Source organism: Spermophilus citellus, assembly GCF_964194105.1.
Source record: "Spermophilus citellus genome assembly, chromosome: X".
Classification (NCBI taxonomy): Eukaryota; Metazoa; Chordata; class Mammalia; order Rodentia; family Sciuridae; genus Spermophilus; species Spermophilus citellus.
In genome coordinates, this window is record NC_138190.1 from 4,161,732 (window position 1) to 4,174,614 (window position 12,883).

Here is a 12,883-nt window from a genome sequence, read left to right on the forward strand (position 1 = left end):
AACAAAAGTCATCTGCAATAAGACATCTCTATGAGCTATTTATGGCTTATCTAAATTCTCATTTCCTGAAAGATAGACCAATGAACCCTTTTATATCAGGCTGAATGAGCATTTATAACCCGGGACCGTGTACTCCACAACAAAGTAGACCCTGTCGTTTGTGATGAAAAGTGTGTCTGTAAATGCTGTGCATGGCACGAGGAATTGGAAAGCTGCCTCCCCTTCAAAACCAGCTAAGGTGGGCTTGGTAAGCCAGAAGAATCACCAGACACCCACCCAGTTTCCATTTTTCTCTTCGAAGAGGCTACCATCTGAAAATGCTCTCAGTATTTAAAGGGAAAAAGTGACTGTTCCTCTGTCTGTTTTCTCATAGCACACTGGATTTAACCTCGATTACAATGTGTGCTGTATAATTTTTTTTCTTTGGTGCTAAGGGTTGAATCCAGGGACCCTTAAACACTGAGCCACCTTCCAGCCATTTTAATTTTTTTTTCCTTTGAGACAGAGTATTACTATGTTGCTTAGGACGTCACTATGTTGCTGAGGCTGGCCTCCAACTTGCAATCCTCCTGCCTCAGCCTCCTGAGCTGCTGGGATGACAGGTGTGCACAACATGTACTATATTTCCCACAATGATAATATGATATAATATAATGTTCATAATAAGGGCACAGCAAATGCATTGGTTTTCTGTAGCTATGGAACAAATCATCCCCAAATGCAGTGACTCAAGAGGATGACATTGGTGACCTTGCAGATTCTGAGGTCAGGAATTCTGGCACGGCTCCGTGGGGTCCTCTGGCTTAGGGCCTCTCTTGAGTTTGGAGTCAGCTGGGACCTCAGTCACCTGAATCCTAGACTGTGCCCATCCAAGGGTGTATAGAGCACGTAACATGGAAAGGTCTAGTTTTAGTGTTCTAACAGCATTGCACAATTGGAACCTGATTTTCTACTGTGCGAAGAAGCCACTTCTGTTTAAGGACACAGAATATTAGATTGCAAAGTTTTAAAACATCTTCCCTTGAGGTTTCTCTGCAACATCAGCCTAGACACCCAATGCTAATGAAGACAGCATCGAGGCCTTTAAAATCCACCTTAGAATATTCTGATTTTTTTTTTGTCATGATACAGAGACAAGAGGCTCATTTTATCATCTATTCTTATGAGCCACTGATGTATGCAGGACTCTGCTATACATTATTTAAATTTCATTTTAAGTGGAAAATGTTAATATTTTAACTCAAGAGTTTAAATGCTATTAATAATAATGCTATCGTTCTACTTTCTAAAGGGAAAACTTTTCAAGTTCAATTTGAGTCTTCTCCACTTTTGTTTCTGCATACTCTCTAGGAAGTATAGTCCAGGGGCAACATTAGCCTAAAGGTGAGATGACGTATCCCACTCAAAAATGTTCAGGGATTTATATGCATGCACCATCCTGATCCGTGAGGAACTCGGGGCAAATAAAACACAGGTCAGGTGGAACTCTGAAGGCTGAAAGTGGAGGGGCACTCCGCCACTGAGCCCCATCCCCAGCCCTATTTTGTATTTTATTTAGAGACAGGATCTCCCTGAGATGCTTAGTACCTTGCTTTTGCTGAGGCTGACTTTGAGCTTGCAATCCTCCTGCCTCAGCCTCCCGAGCTGCTGGTATTACAGGCATACGCCACCATGCCCAGCCATTTTTTATTTATTGATTTATTTTTTACTTTGAAACAGTGTCTTGCTAAATCACCCAGACTAGCCTCGGATCTGTGATCCCGTCACCTCCACATCCTGTGTATTTTTTTTAAATTTAATTCATGAATAGAAGATAGAGAAGTTCCAAGCCAGTTATTGAAAACCCACATGAACACCAGGAAGCAATTGCTATGTTTGTCCCCTACAATTCCACACCACCTGGTGTCTGTTAACTCTATCGCCTTGAAACTGTCTCTGCATGTCTCTGGGGTCGTTGGATTCCTAGGGGAACACAGCACCCTTATGCCCCCAAAGCACACACCACACCCAGATCTCTAGAGGAACTGGGGTGATATTTTGAATCCACAACATGGACATTTTCTAGTGTTGGCATTAATATTGGAAGAGCCATCTGCAACTTGACAAAGTGTACAGTTCAGTTTCCTCTTGACTAATTGTGTTTTTCCAGTTTCAGTGACAGAAAAATCACTCTATTGATGGTAAATGCAAGAATACATGAATCTAAGAAACCTGTGTGTTCTCCTTCAAGATAACAACTTGCTGAAGAGATGTGCTACTGGAGTCACTGATAGGGACCTCACCAAAAGAACAGGGACCCAAATAGAGCTAGAATCTTGGATACAAGCAATGCTGAGTGACAGCTCCATCAACCATTACACTAGTCATCCTTAGCCACTGGGGCTACATTCCTACACCATAGCAGATGTGTGAAATCTCAGATAGTACCAAACCCCACATATACTCTGTTTTTTTTCCCTATCCCAACCTGTAATAAATTTAATTCATAAATTAGGCCCAGTAAGAAAAAGCAACAACAATAACTTGCCATAAATTTTAGCAAGTTCAGCATGAATTTTTCCTTTCCTATTAAAGATCTTCCACTTTTCCACTAAGCAGATAAATTGTAGTTATAGCCAATTGTTATTATCACTATTCTTACACTTTGGGGGCATTCATTATTAATAAATATTATAAAACAAGGGTTACTTGTACACAGCTATTGTGATGCCCTGGTAGTCAGTAATCGAGAGGGCTACGAAGTGACTAACGGGCAGGTAGCATATACAGTGTGGATACACTGGACCAAATTATGATTCACATCCAGGGCAAGGCAAAGTGGGGCAGCATGAACTTTCATCGTGCTACTCAAAATGACATGCAACTCAAAACTGATGAATTGTTTCTTTATGAAAGTCTCCTTTTAATATTTTAGACTTTGGTGGATGCAGGTAGCTGAAATGGTGGAAAGCAAAACCACTGATGAGAAAGACTGCTGCATCCGGGTGCTCTATCTTTACAATTCCGGTATTTTTTCTACTTCTTCTCCCTCTTTTCTTTGTTACATTTTATCTTCTGCCTCCACTACCAGGTGAAGCTCGCTGCTTTTGCTGAAGGTTTGCAAAACACTGGTGAGGACCTCATGCATAAGACACCACCTGCGCCTACTCTCTTGGTAGGGGACTGTGGGCCATGGTGCTTTCCTCAGAATAGGATGTGGTTTTATGCAGGCCCTTGGAGTTCAGACAAAATCATTATTTTATTGGAACCGCTATGCTTTGAGCCAAATTACTTTCAGGCACATTGTGGTTATTTCTTCCAGTACGCATCAGTGGCTGCAATAATGCCGAGCAAAAGAAATCAATCAAAAACCTAGCTCTTGACAACAGCAGACACGGGACAGCTTGTGAGCCTGCAGGTGAGCTCCAGGCTCTGGCAGGGATCCATCTGTGGTCCCTATGAAGCCCATTCTGTTTTCTCCTGACTCCCTGGGACATGCTCCCCTAGTGGCAGGTCCCAGGAGAACACCTCATCAACACAGTAGGAGTGCATGCAGCCCCCTGCCCAGGGAATGACATGGCAAAGCCTTCAGAGTGCATAGGGATGTAACCCCAGGCCTGGGAAGGCAGCAGAATTGGGAATCCTCCAGTCTCCCGTGCCTGGTTACTTAACATCGTTATCCGTAAACATTTAGATACTCTGGAACATATTTATCCATCGCTTTATTCCCTCCAGGTGTATTAGGAGCAGAACAAAAAGAGAAAACTAGAAAAAGACAGTTAAACTGAATCACATTGGGGAAAATTAAAAACATTTTTTTCTGATTTTATAGTGATACTTTGTTTTTAGATAAAAATAACAAAAATAATTACAATAACTGCTTGCATACACATATGTCCAGTGTGTTTACTGACAAATATTCTGTAACAAATAATGCATCATGATCACGACTATGTAGCATTTAAAGAGAGAGAGTTCAGGGTCAGATTTCCTCTACCACCAAATAGGGAAGCATTCAGTGGAACAGCAGATTGCTTTAGACGTGCACACGCCACATCCACATGACCCCAAAGAGCAAGACGAATTATTTTGGCTAGTTTCTCGTGGAATCAGGGGAGTTCAAGGAAGAACTTAGCTGCAGTCCACTCTGACACTCAGGGAATGCATGCCCTCCGAGGTCATTCTTGATTAAGAACCCCCGAGTAACCTCGGATATGCCAGATGACTCCGTGAGCCCAGAGAGATGTGGGTGATTTACAATAGGAGCGCTCTTGTTATTCTTCTAAATACCATTTGAGAAAGACCAGAGGGGTATGTGGGCTTCATCTCTGAAGGCAACTCAAGCATGACAGGACTCGGGATCAGTGTGGACTTATCGCATGCATGAGGCACAGGGATAATGTACTCACCACGCCTGGCGGGTGGTAGCAGGAACCCTAAGCCTTACTTCAGACGTTTAGAAAGGATTGCATTCTGAGAATCGCCCAATTCCTATCAGTTTGACAGCTACAAGAGGTACCACCGACTGACCTCTGCCTCTCCACCTCAACTGCATCTGGTCAGAAAGGATTGAAGCTGTGATGCTTACTTTCCAGGTTTCTGTTGGATTTCCTTCCCCAAACCAGCAAATAAATGCATTCATTGTAGACCCACCCAGAATAAATCGTACCATGCACGGAGCAAGTCAAACTCAGTACTGATTAGGACGGTCCCAACTTGGATTTCTGTGTTATTGAAGGAAGAGATACTGGCCTGTGATAAAATGAGCTCCTCTTAATAGACTCAACTTGAAGGAGAAGGGTCCTGACAGCTGTTGGTCTTTGCTTGGAGGCATGCAAACTAACACTGAGGGTGGCCCACTTTGCAGAGGAATATTGAACAGACTGGGCAAAGCCTTTTGTGGTTCAACGCATGACCAAGCTGGACAGCCCATGATCTTCTTCAAGATAACAGACTGCACTCTGAATCTAAATAAAAATCTTAACTTCTGAACGTGGTCAAGACTCACCAAAGACTGCTATGAGACCATTCCAGATCTTTCCACAGTGTTCAAATTAAATAACAGAGTTACCAGGCCAAAACATAAGCCTATATGGGATCTAAAATGTCCAGACTTTACAAAACACTTTAATGAACAAAAAGCCTACAGCAGAATACAAAATGACTTAAAAAAAAAAAAAAAACAATCCAGGACATTTGTTAGCTGGGCATGGTGGCACACACCTGTTTTTCCAGCTATGCCAGAGTCTGGGCAGGGAAGATCTTGAGCCCAGAAACTTGAAACCAAGTGCTAAACTCATATTTAGATCCCCATCTCAAAAAATATTTTTTTTTTAAAAAAAGGAAAATTAAATCCTAATTATTTGTAAATTATTTTATTTGCAAATTGCAGAAAAATATAAAATGTGTCTGGTTGAGATGATGAAATAACACTGACCTTTCAAAGTTAATATGTGAACTTCATACAATTCCAGGTATGAATTTCAAAGCACAAAACAGAAAGAACGAAACAATAGAGGTTCAAGCATGGGCGATTTTCTGTCACCAGCCACACCCATGTGAACTTAGCCAGGAAATTTAAAGTTGCTCCTCAGCTGGGCACGGTGGCGCCCACCTATAATCCCAGTGGCTCGGGAGGCTGAGGCAGAAGGATCGCAAGTTCAAAGCCAGCCTCAGCAATAGCAAGGCCCTAAGCAACTCAGTGAGACCCTGTGCCTAAATAAAATACAAAATAGGGCTGGGGATGGGGCTCAGTGGTCGAGTACCCCTGAGTATCACCAAATCCAGGTAGTTCCACTTCATTATTGCACGTATATAAAAAAAAATACATAAACAAGACCTGGGCACAGTGGGGCATGCACCTGTATTCCCAGTGACTCTGGAGGCTGAGGCAGGAGGCCAGCTTGGGCAACTTAGTGAGACCCTGTCTCAAATTTTATTTTTTATTTATTTATTTTTTTAAAAAATTTTTATTTTATTTTTATTTATTATTTATTTATTTTTTAGTTTTCGGCAGACACAACATCTTTGTTTGTATGTAGTGCTGAGGATCGAACCCAGGCCGCACGCATGCGAGGCGAGCACGCTACCACTTGAGCCACATCCCCAGCCCTCAAATTTTAATAGTTAAAAAAAATTAAAAGAGCCAGGGATGTAGCTCAGTGGTAGAGTAAGTTAGCACCTAAACACACACACACTTAACATACTGGTCAATTATTTTGAAAACTTTAACTGGATATTAAGTGAATGCATTTTAAAGAACAGTATTTTTCAATCACCAAATAACAATCCCTTCTTATTGAAATATTTCCCAGACATCATGTAATCCTAGGATGTCCAGTGGATATATTGTTCTTTCTCCAGCTGCAAAGAAATTCCCAATTTTTGATTATCATTCATGAAGATTGGATTTGTGATGATAAAATATAAGAATTCACCAGATGTTTAAATACACGCATGAAGCACTTGCCGAAAATACATTTTTTTTTTAACATAGTGCTTCAAGGATGTAAAAATAAAAAATAAAAATAAGGATGTAAAAATAAAACCCAAAAGTTCACAGGAAATATTAGAAATAGGAATCAGTTCTCTGACTTCTAGTGGCATCTCCTGAACTGAGAATCAGTTTTATCGCTGGGCACGGTGGGCATGCCTGTAAACCCAGTGTCTTGGGAGGCGAGGCAGGAGGATCACAAGTTCAAGGCCAGTCTCAGCAACTTATCAAGACCCTAAGCAACTCAGCAAGACCCTGTCTCTAAATAAAATATAAAAAAAGGGCTGGGGATGTGGCTCAGTGGTTGAGTGCCCCTGAATTTAATTCCTTATAGAAAAAGAAAACATCAGTTTTATTAATGTTCACATGTCTCATTAGTAACTGTGACTGCTAGTTAGCAAGGGAGATGAAGAAATCCTTACTTCATTCTTTCCTATGACTGCTAATGAATATATCTTAGAAATGTTATTTCAGCGTAATATTTGCCTTCTGTAAAACTCACCCCATATAAGTTCATATGCATTTTTAATCATTATCATTCTGCTGTGACATAAATAATGAGCAGAGTTTAAGATGAAAAAAAAAGGGTAAATGAAAACTCTCAAATAAAGCAAAAAAACTTAAATGCCTTTGTTTTGTTAAAAAAAAAACTTCATGTGCAATTGATTTTGGATAAATAATCTGTATTTGCCTACAGAATCACCATTATAATTCTGTGACTTAAAAAAAAAATTAAAATGACCTTCTTAGTGTTGAGAGCCACAGTTGAAGAGGCCCCAGCAAACTTCCAGCTGATTGGCTCACCGCGGCCCCAGCAACCAGCTGATTGGCTCCTCTGTGGTGATACTCATTGGGCTGTTTCCCTGCCCTTTCAGAACACGGAACTGCTCATTGGGGGATTCTTTTGGCTCCGCCCACACAACCCAGCCAATCCGCCTCAAGAGCGGGAAGAGATTGGGGGAGGTGCTTGCAGGGAGTGCCTGAGGTGGCAGTTGGGCTCTGAGGGTTTTTCCTGAGGAGCTGTGTGGTGCAGAGTGTGTGGTTCTAAAAATAAAGTTCCTTTCTGCTTGACAAGTGGCTCCTGAATCGTGCCCAGCCAGACTGCGGCATTTGGTGGCCCGTATGGGGAACGACTGAGGGTAAGTGGTAAGGTAAACTGCTCGCCCCTGAGGGCAGGGCGAGAGGATGGGGAGCCATTTTAAGATTCCTCTTTTGTTTTGCTTCACTTTTGTTTTAAGTTGCCTGTCCCTGGAGATGAGTGAGATGGAAGAAAAACCGCTCACATCTGAGGAAAAACTATTTGCGTCTGAGGAACAGATAGAGAGAAAGGACGGGAAACAGCCCAATGAGCATCACCACAGAGGAGCCAATCAGCTGGAAGTTTGCTGGGGCCTCTGTGAGCCAATCAGCTGGAAGTTTGCTGGGGCCGCTGTTAGCCAATCAGCTGGAAGTTTGCTGGGGCCACTGTGAGCCAATCAGCTGGATGTTTGCTGGGCCACTTCAGCTGTGGCTCTCAACAGCTTAGAAGTTCATCTCTAGGCTACCCTGAGAAGAAGTAGCGGGAGATGTTCCTTTGATAGATCACTGCCTCCTGCTGCCATCCAGATCTGTGATACAGACGTGTGCTTAGAGTCTAAGAATGCTTCCCTGATAGCAGCCTGTTTTGACTGACATGTAGCGTGTCTTCACGTCGCTTGCTCAGCCACATCAGGACTCTTTACGAAGGTTATATTACCTCCAAGCTTCGAGGTTAATACCTTTTAGTCTCTGAAGATGAGAGATTCAATCTGTCCTCAAAGTGTTGCCTGTCATCCTCAGGATTAGAAAGGTCCTGGAGGCAAATGTCTCCCTTTGCCAGTGTGTGCTTGGCCTTTCCCCAGTCGCCATCCATCCGCGAGCTGGATGATTAGTGACTTACGGTTGATGGAGGATTTCAGGACCATGAAACCCACTGAAGCCGTCAAAGGCACGCCATCAAAGCCCCAGGGATTTCCCTCCCCACAGCACCTGGGCAGTGGTCTTGATCATTTGGTACTGAATACCCTCCTACCATGCAGATGATATAAGAGCATTTGGATTCAGAAAGACGCCTCAATATAGAACCACAGAAATATCCGGGCACAGGGGTGCATACCTGTCATCCCAGCCGCTCAGGAGGCTGAGGCAGGAGGATTGCAAGTTCAAAAGCAGCCTCAGCAACAGCGAGGCCCTGAGCAACTCAGTGAGAACTTGTCTCTAAATAAAATACAAAATAGGGCTGGGGATGGGGCTCAGTGGCTAAAGGCCCCTGAGTTCAATGCCCAGAACCCACCCCCCCTCCTCGGGATCCCTGTGCTAGCTAACGTGGCCAACTGCCCAGCTCTAGAGAGGTGTTTTCATGCAGCCTCCCCATGCACTGAGGGCGAGATGAGCAGAGAGTCTGCAATAGCTTGAGCACTTCTGCCTTTGAAAGAAATCCAGCCAACTTCAGCCAGCGCTCAGCACCCCCTACAAAAGCAAGCCAACCGTTAGCTTTTGATTGTGTTTTTCATGGTGCGAACTCACACCCCAGAAGTTTCCAATCCTCGTCTTCTGGAGCATAGCTCTTGTCCCTCTCCGTCAGGGTTTCAAAAGTGAGAACAGATGTAAAGAATGAGGCCCTGGCGGGCAAAGGCTAAGTGGGATTTATTTCCACTTAATAAAAAAGTGGTTCACACGTAACAAGCATGTCTAAAGAGGTTCCGAGAGTCTCTGGGGCTTCACAGTGATAAAGGGAGAATGTGGAGTTCCTCTGGCTGACGGGGACTCAAGATTGTTTATTGGTGTTGATTGTGTTAAACAGTGAATGAAAAGGGGCTTGCTGGAATAGATACATGACACTTGTGTAAATGTGCCGATCTTGGAGAAACAGTCTCTTTTCCCATAACCAACATTTTTCCCTCTCTATTTCCATCCAGGTTAATTAAAAAAAAAAAATGTGGCCGATTGATTTTTAAGACCGCCTAGGGGTAAATACCTGTTACTTTATGAACAATGAAAAATGGGAAAAAGGAGATCTGTGCCTGACATTCAAAACAAGTTCTCCTATTCCTTAGAAAACTTGGAACGGAACCACCATGTGACCCAGCCATCCCACTCCCCGGTCTATACCCAAAGGACTTAAAATCAGCCCACGACAGGGACACAGCCACATCAGTGTTTATAGCAGCACAATTCACAAGAGCTAAACTGTGGAAGCAACCTAGATGCCCTTTAATAGATGAATGGATAAAGAAAATGTGGCATATACACAAAAAAGAATATTACTCTGCATTGAAAGGTAATAAAATCATGGCATTCGCAGGTAAATGGTTGGAATTGAAGAATACCATGCTAAGCGAAGTAAGCCAATCCCAAACACCAAAGGCTGAACGTTCTCTCTGATAACTGGATGCTGATCCATAATGGAGGTGGGGGTGCATGGGGAGAATGAGGTAGTTTGATTGGGCAAAGGAGAGAGAGGGGAGAGGAGGGGTGGATGGGGCAGAAAAGATGGTGGAATGAGATGGACATCATTACCCTGGCTACATGTATGACTGTACATGTGCTGGGTGTGACTCTACATCATGTACAGCCAGAGAAATGAAAAGTTGTGCTCCATTTGTGTACAATGAGTCAAAGTGCATTCTGCCGCCGTGTATACCTAATTAGAATAAATTAATTAATTAAAAATCAAACAAAAAAACCAAAATAAGTTCTCCTAATTTTTTTCCCTGCGCCTCAAAAAACATCCTGTGTTCACCTTCAAACAAGGGTGATTTCTGCTCTGGGTCTTTACTCCTCCTCGGACTTCTCTGGGCAGCAGTGAGAATCAACTCAGGTGTTCTCAACTCTGTTAGCACACATGGTAGTAGGTCCCCACCAAAAGGGTCGTGGGAGCATCACAAGGGCAAAAGGAGGTCTCTCGTGAGGCAGGAGGATCGTGAGTTCAAAGCCAGCCTCAGCAATGGCGAGGCCCTAAGCAACTCAGGGAGACCCTGTCTCTAAATAAAATACAAAATAGAGGATTGCATAACAAGAACATAGACTATTAGTTGACCCTCCTGTGTCTTTACTGGAATCTGCCTGGCTGTCCTCTTTCTATCGCTGGCTCATGAGATCGTCTCTGATGAAGACTGAAGTTTAGAAGATACTCAGCTGAATGCATGAGAAACTCCACTTCTATTTATTTCTAGCTCAATCATTAAGGGAGTGACAAAGGCATACTGGTTTGTAGCAATTGCCCCATGTTGGCTCCTCGATTGGTGCCGTGACAGGAGTTGATGTTTTCGGGATTCAAGGGGTCCAGTGGGCTCCATGGGAGATGGGCTCTTACAGAACCCTTACCTCTCCGTGCAGCGCGACCTATGCCTAATTATATGGGTGGGTGGATAATTTTAAATGCATATACAGCTTCAATTTTCCTGGGAAAGAACAGTGGGTTGGGAATGTTTGTCCACACCTCAAGTCCAGAGAGCAAGTTACCAGCTCAGTTGGTTCTTCTATTCCCTCTTAGCAGAAGCTTCCCATGATCCACAGCATAAGGTCCACACAACACCCCACCAGTGAGATGGGACAAGCCAAAACCCACGTCTGTGAAGAGCATTGTCTGCAACGTGAGTTTTGCATACACAATTGTGAGCCGTGCACCTCTCTGAATGAATATTATGCCTCGAGACAACCTCAAATCGCATTTTTAAGCCCTCAGCATAAGCAAGACAATTAGAAGTCAACTGGACTGGGCATAAAGCTAGCCAATATTTTAATGAGAACAGAAGTCGATATGCAACATATATAAACAAAAGCACTTCAAATAATATTTTTTGCATTATAATTTTATGGTCACTTTTCTTTTTGTTTTTTTTTTAACTTTTTTTTAGCTTGTAGGTAATTTGGGAGTTCAATAATGCACGCACCTATTTTGTGAGGTTATAAATTTCAACAAACTGAGAATTAGTTTAAAATCGAATTTAAAATTTAAAACATTTCTACTTGTTAGGGTAAACAAGTAAAAAAAAGTTTAGGGCCCATGGATTTGTTTGCTGGGAGAGTAAGGGGTATTTGAAAGAGGACGGGGTACTCTGTCAGTACCCCTCTGTGAAATTGCAATGTTGTGCTTCTAGAGAGCTTCGGGGTATTTGGGTTTTTTTTTTTTTGGAAAGTCCTGCAAAAGCCAAGAAATTCCCAAAGATAGACCAAAATCATTATTAACATCTTGCACCAGGATTTTCCCAAATCCCCCCAATAATTCTCTTTAGTGATGTCATAAATATTTCAAGTGGTAGGAATATTCAGTTACATTGTGTAACAACACTTACAGAGATGGCCACAAACAAAGATGATAACGTTCTAAGCTCCCTGGGGCAGGACTCTGGGAGTTCTATTTCCTAGGCTTCCCAACTTTCACTTCTTACAGGTCTGCAGACTCCAACCACTATTTACAAACGGTGTAGAAGTTTAAACGAGCTATAGACAAACTTCTCCTGAGCTATGATTTGAAAATGTACAACTGAACACTTACACTGATACATCAACAACTGAATCTTGATATGTCAAAGCGCCGTTTTTACTTTGCAGATGAGAACAAGAATCACCATTCCTGGTTAGTATAGGTGTGATTTTGTAGGTGAAATATGTTTGGATCGTTTCATTGATTAACCAACTTGGATACCTCATTACGTACACTGCATTTATTATTTTCGACTTTGCAATACAATAGGTTTGTGCAATTTCAAAACTGGAAGAGCTTACAGAAGAAGGATATGTCTTCTCTTAGTATGGAGCAATTTTGCTTAAGGTATTAAGTGATATCAGCTTAAAAGTTCATATGGGAAAACAAAGATTGCTTTTTACAATATTGTGCCACTGGCTTAACTGATAGTACTCGTGTGATACAGAGTACTTCTTTAAAACAGAGGATAATCAATAAAATATAAAGTTATAGTACACAAAGCTCAAATACATTTATTTCTGCACAACTCTTACCTAAACTCATGCAATTAAAATGATTTGCACAAAATAAAGGCAGTATAACATCCATTGTTTTGGCATCATAGCCATTGGACGGGCTACCGGCACTCATTTAATTGTGTGAAAGGTTTTCCATGTAACTTTCAGTAAGTATTCTGCAAAGGGTTTTCAAAAGCATTTCCCTGTCCCTTTTACGTTGAGAAGAACTTCTAAATGACCAGTCTTCGAAATGCATATGAAATGAAACCTCCTCCTGTGTCTTTCTGAATGCAATGCCTGGCTTAGAGGGTTCTGAACCCTGGCCCTGAGAGGCTGGATTTCAGTCTACTGGTGGCTGTTACTGTGGATCGAGCCCTGGTTGTCACCGGGTAGTGAAGATGCAGAAGGTAGCAAGAATGTCCGTGGAGAGGCGCAGTGGAGCCCACACATCCATTTCGAGCAAAG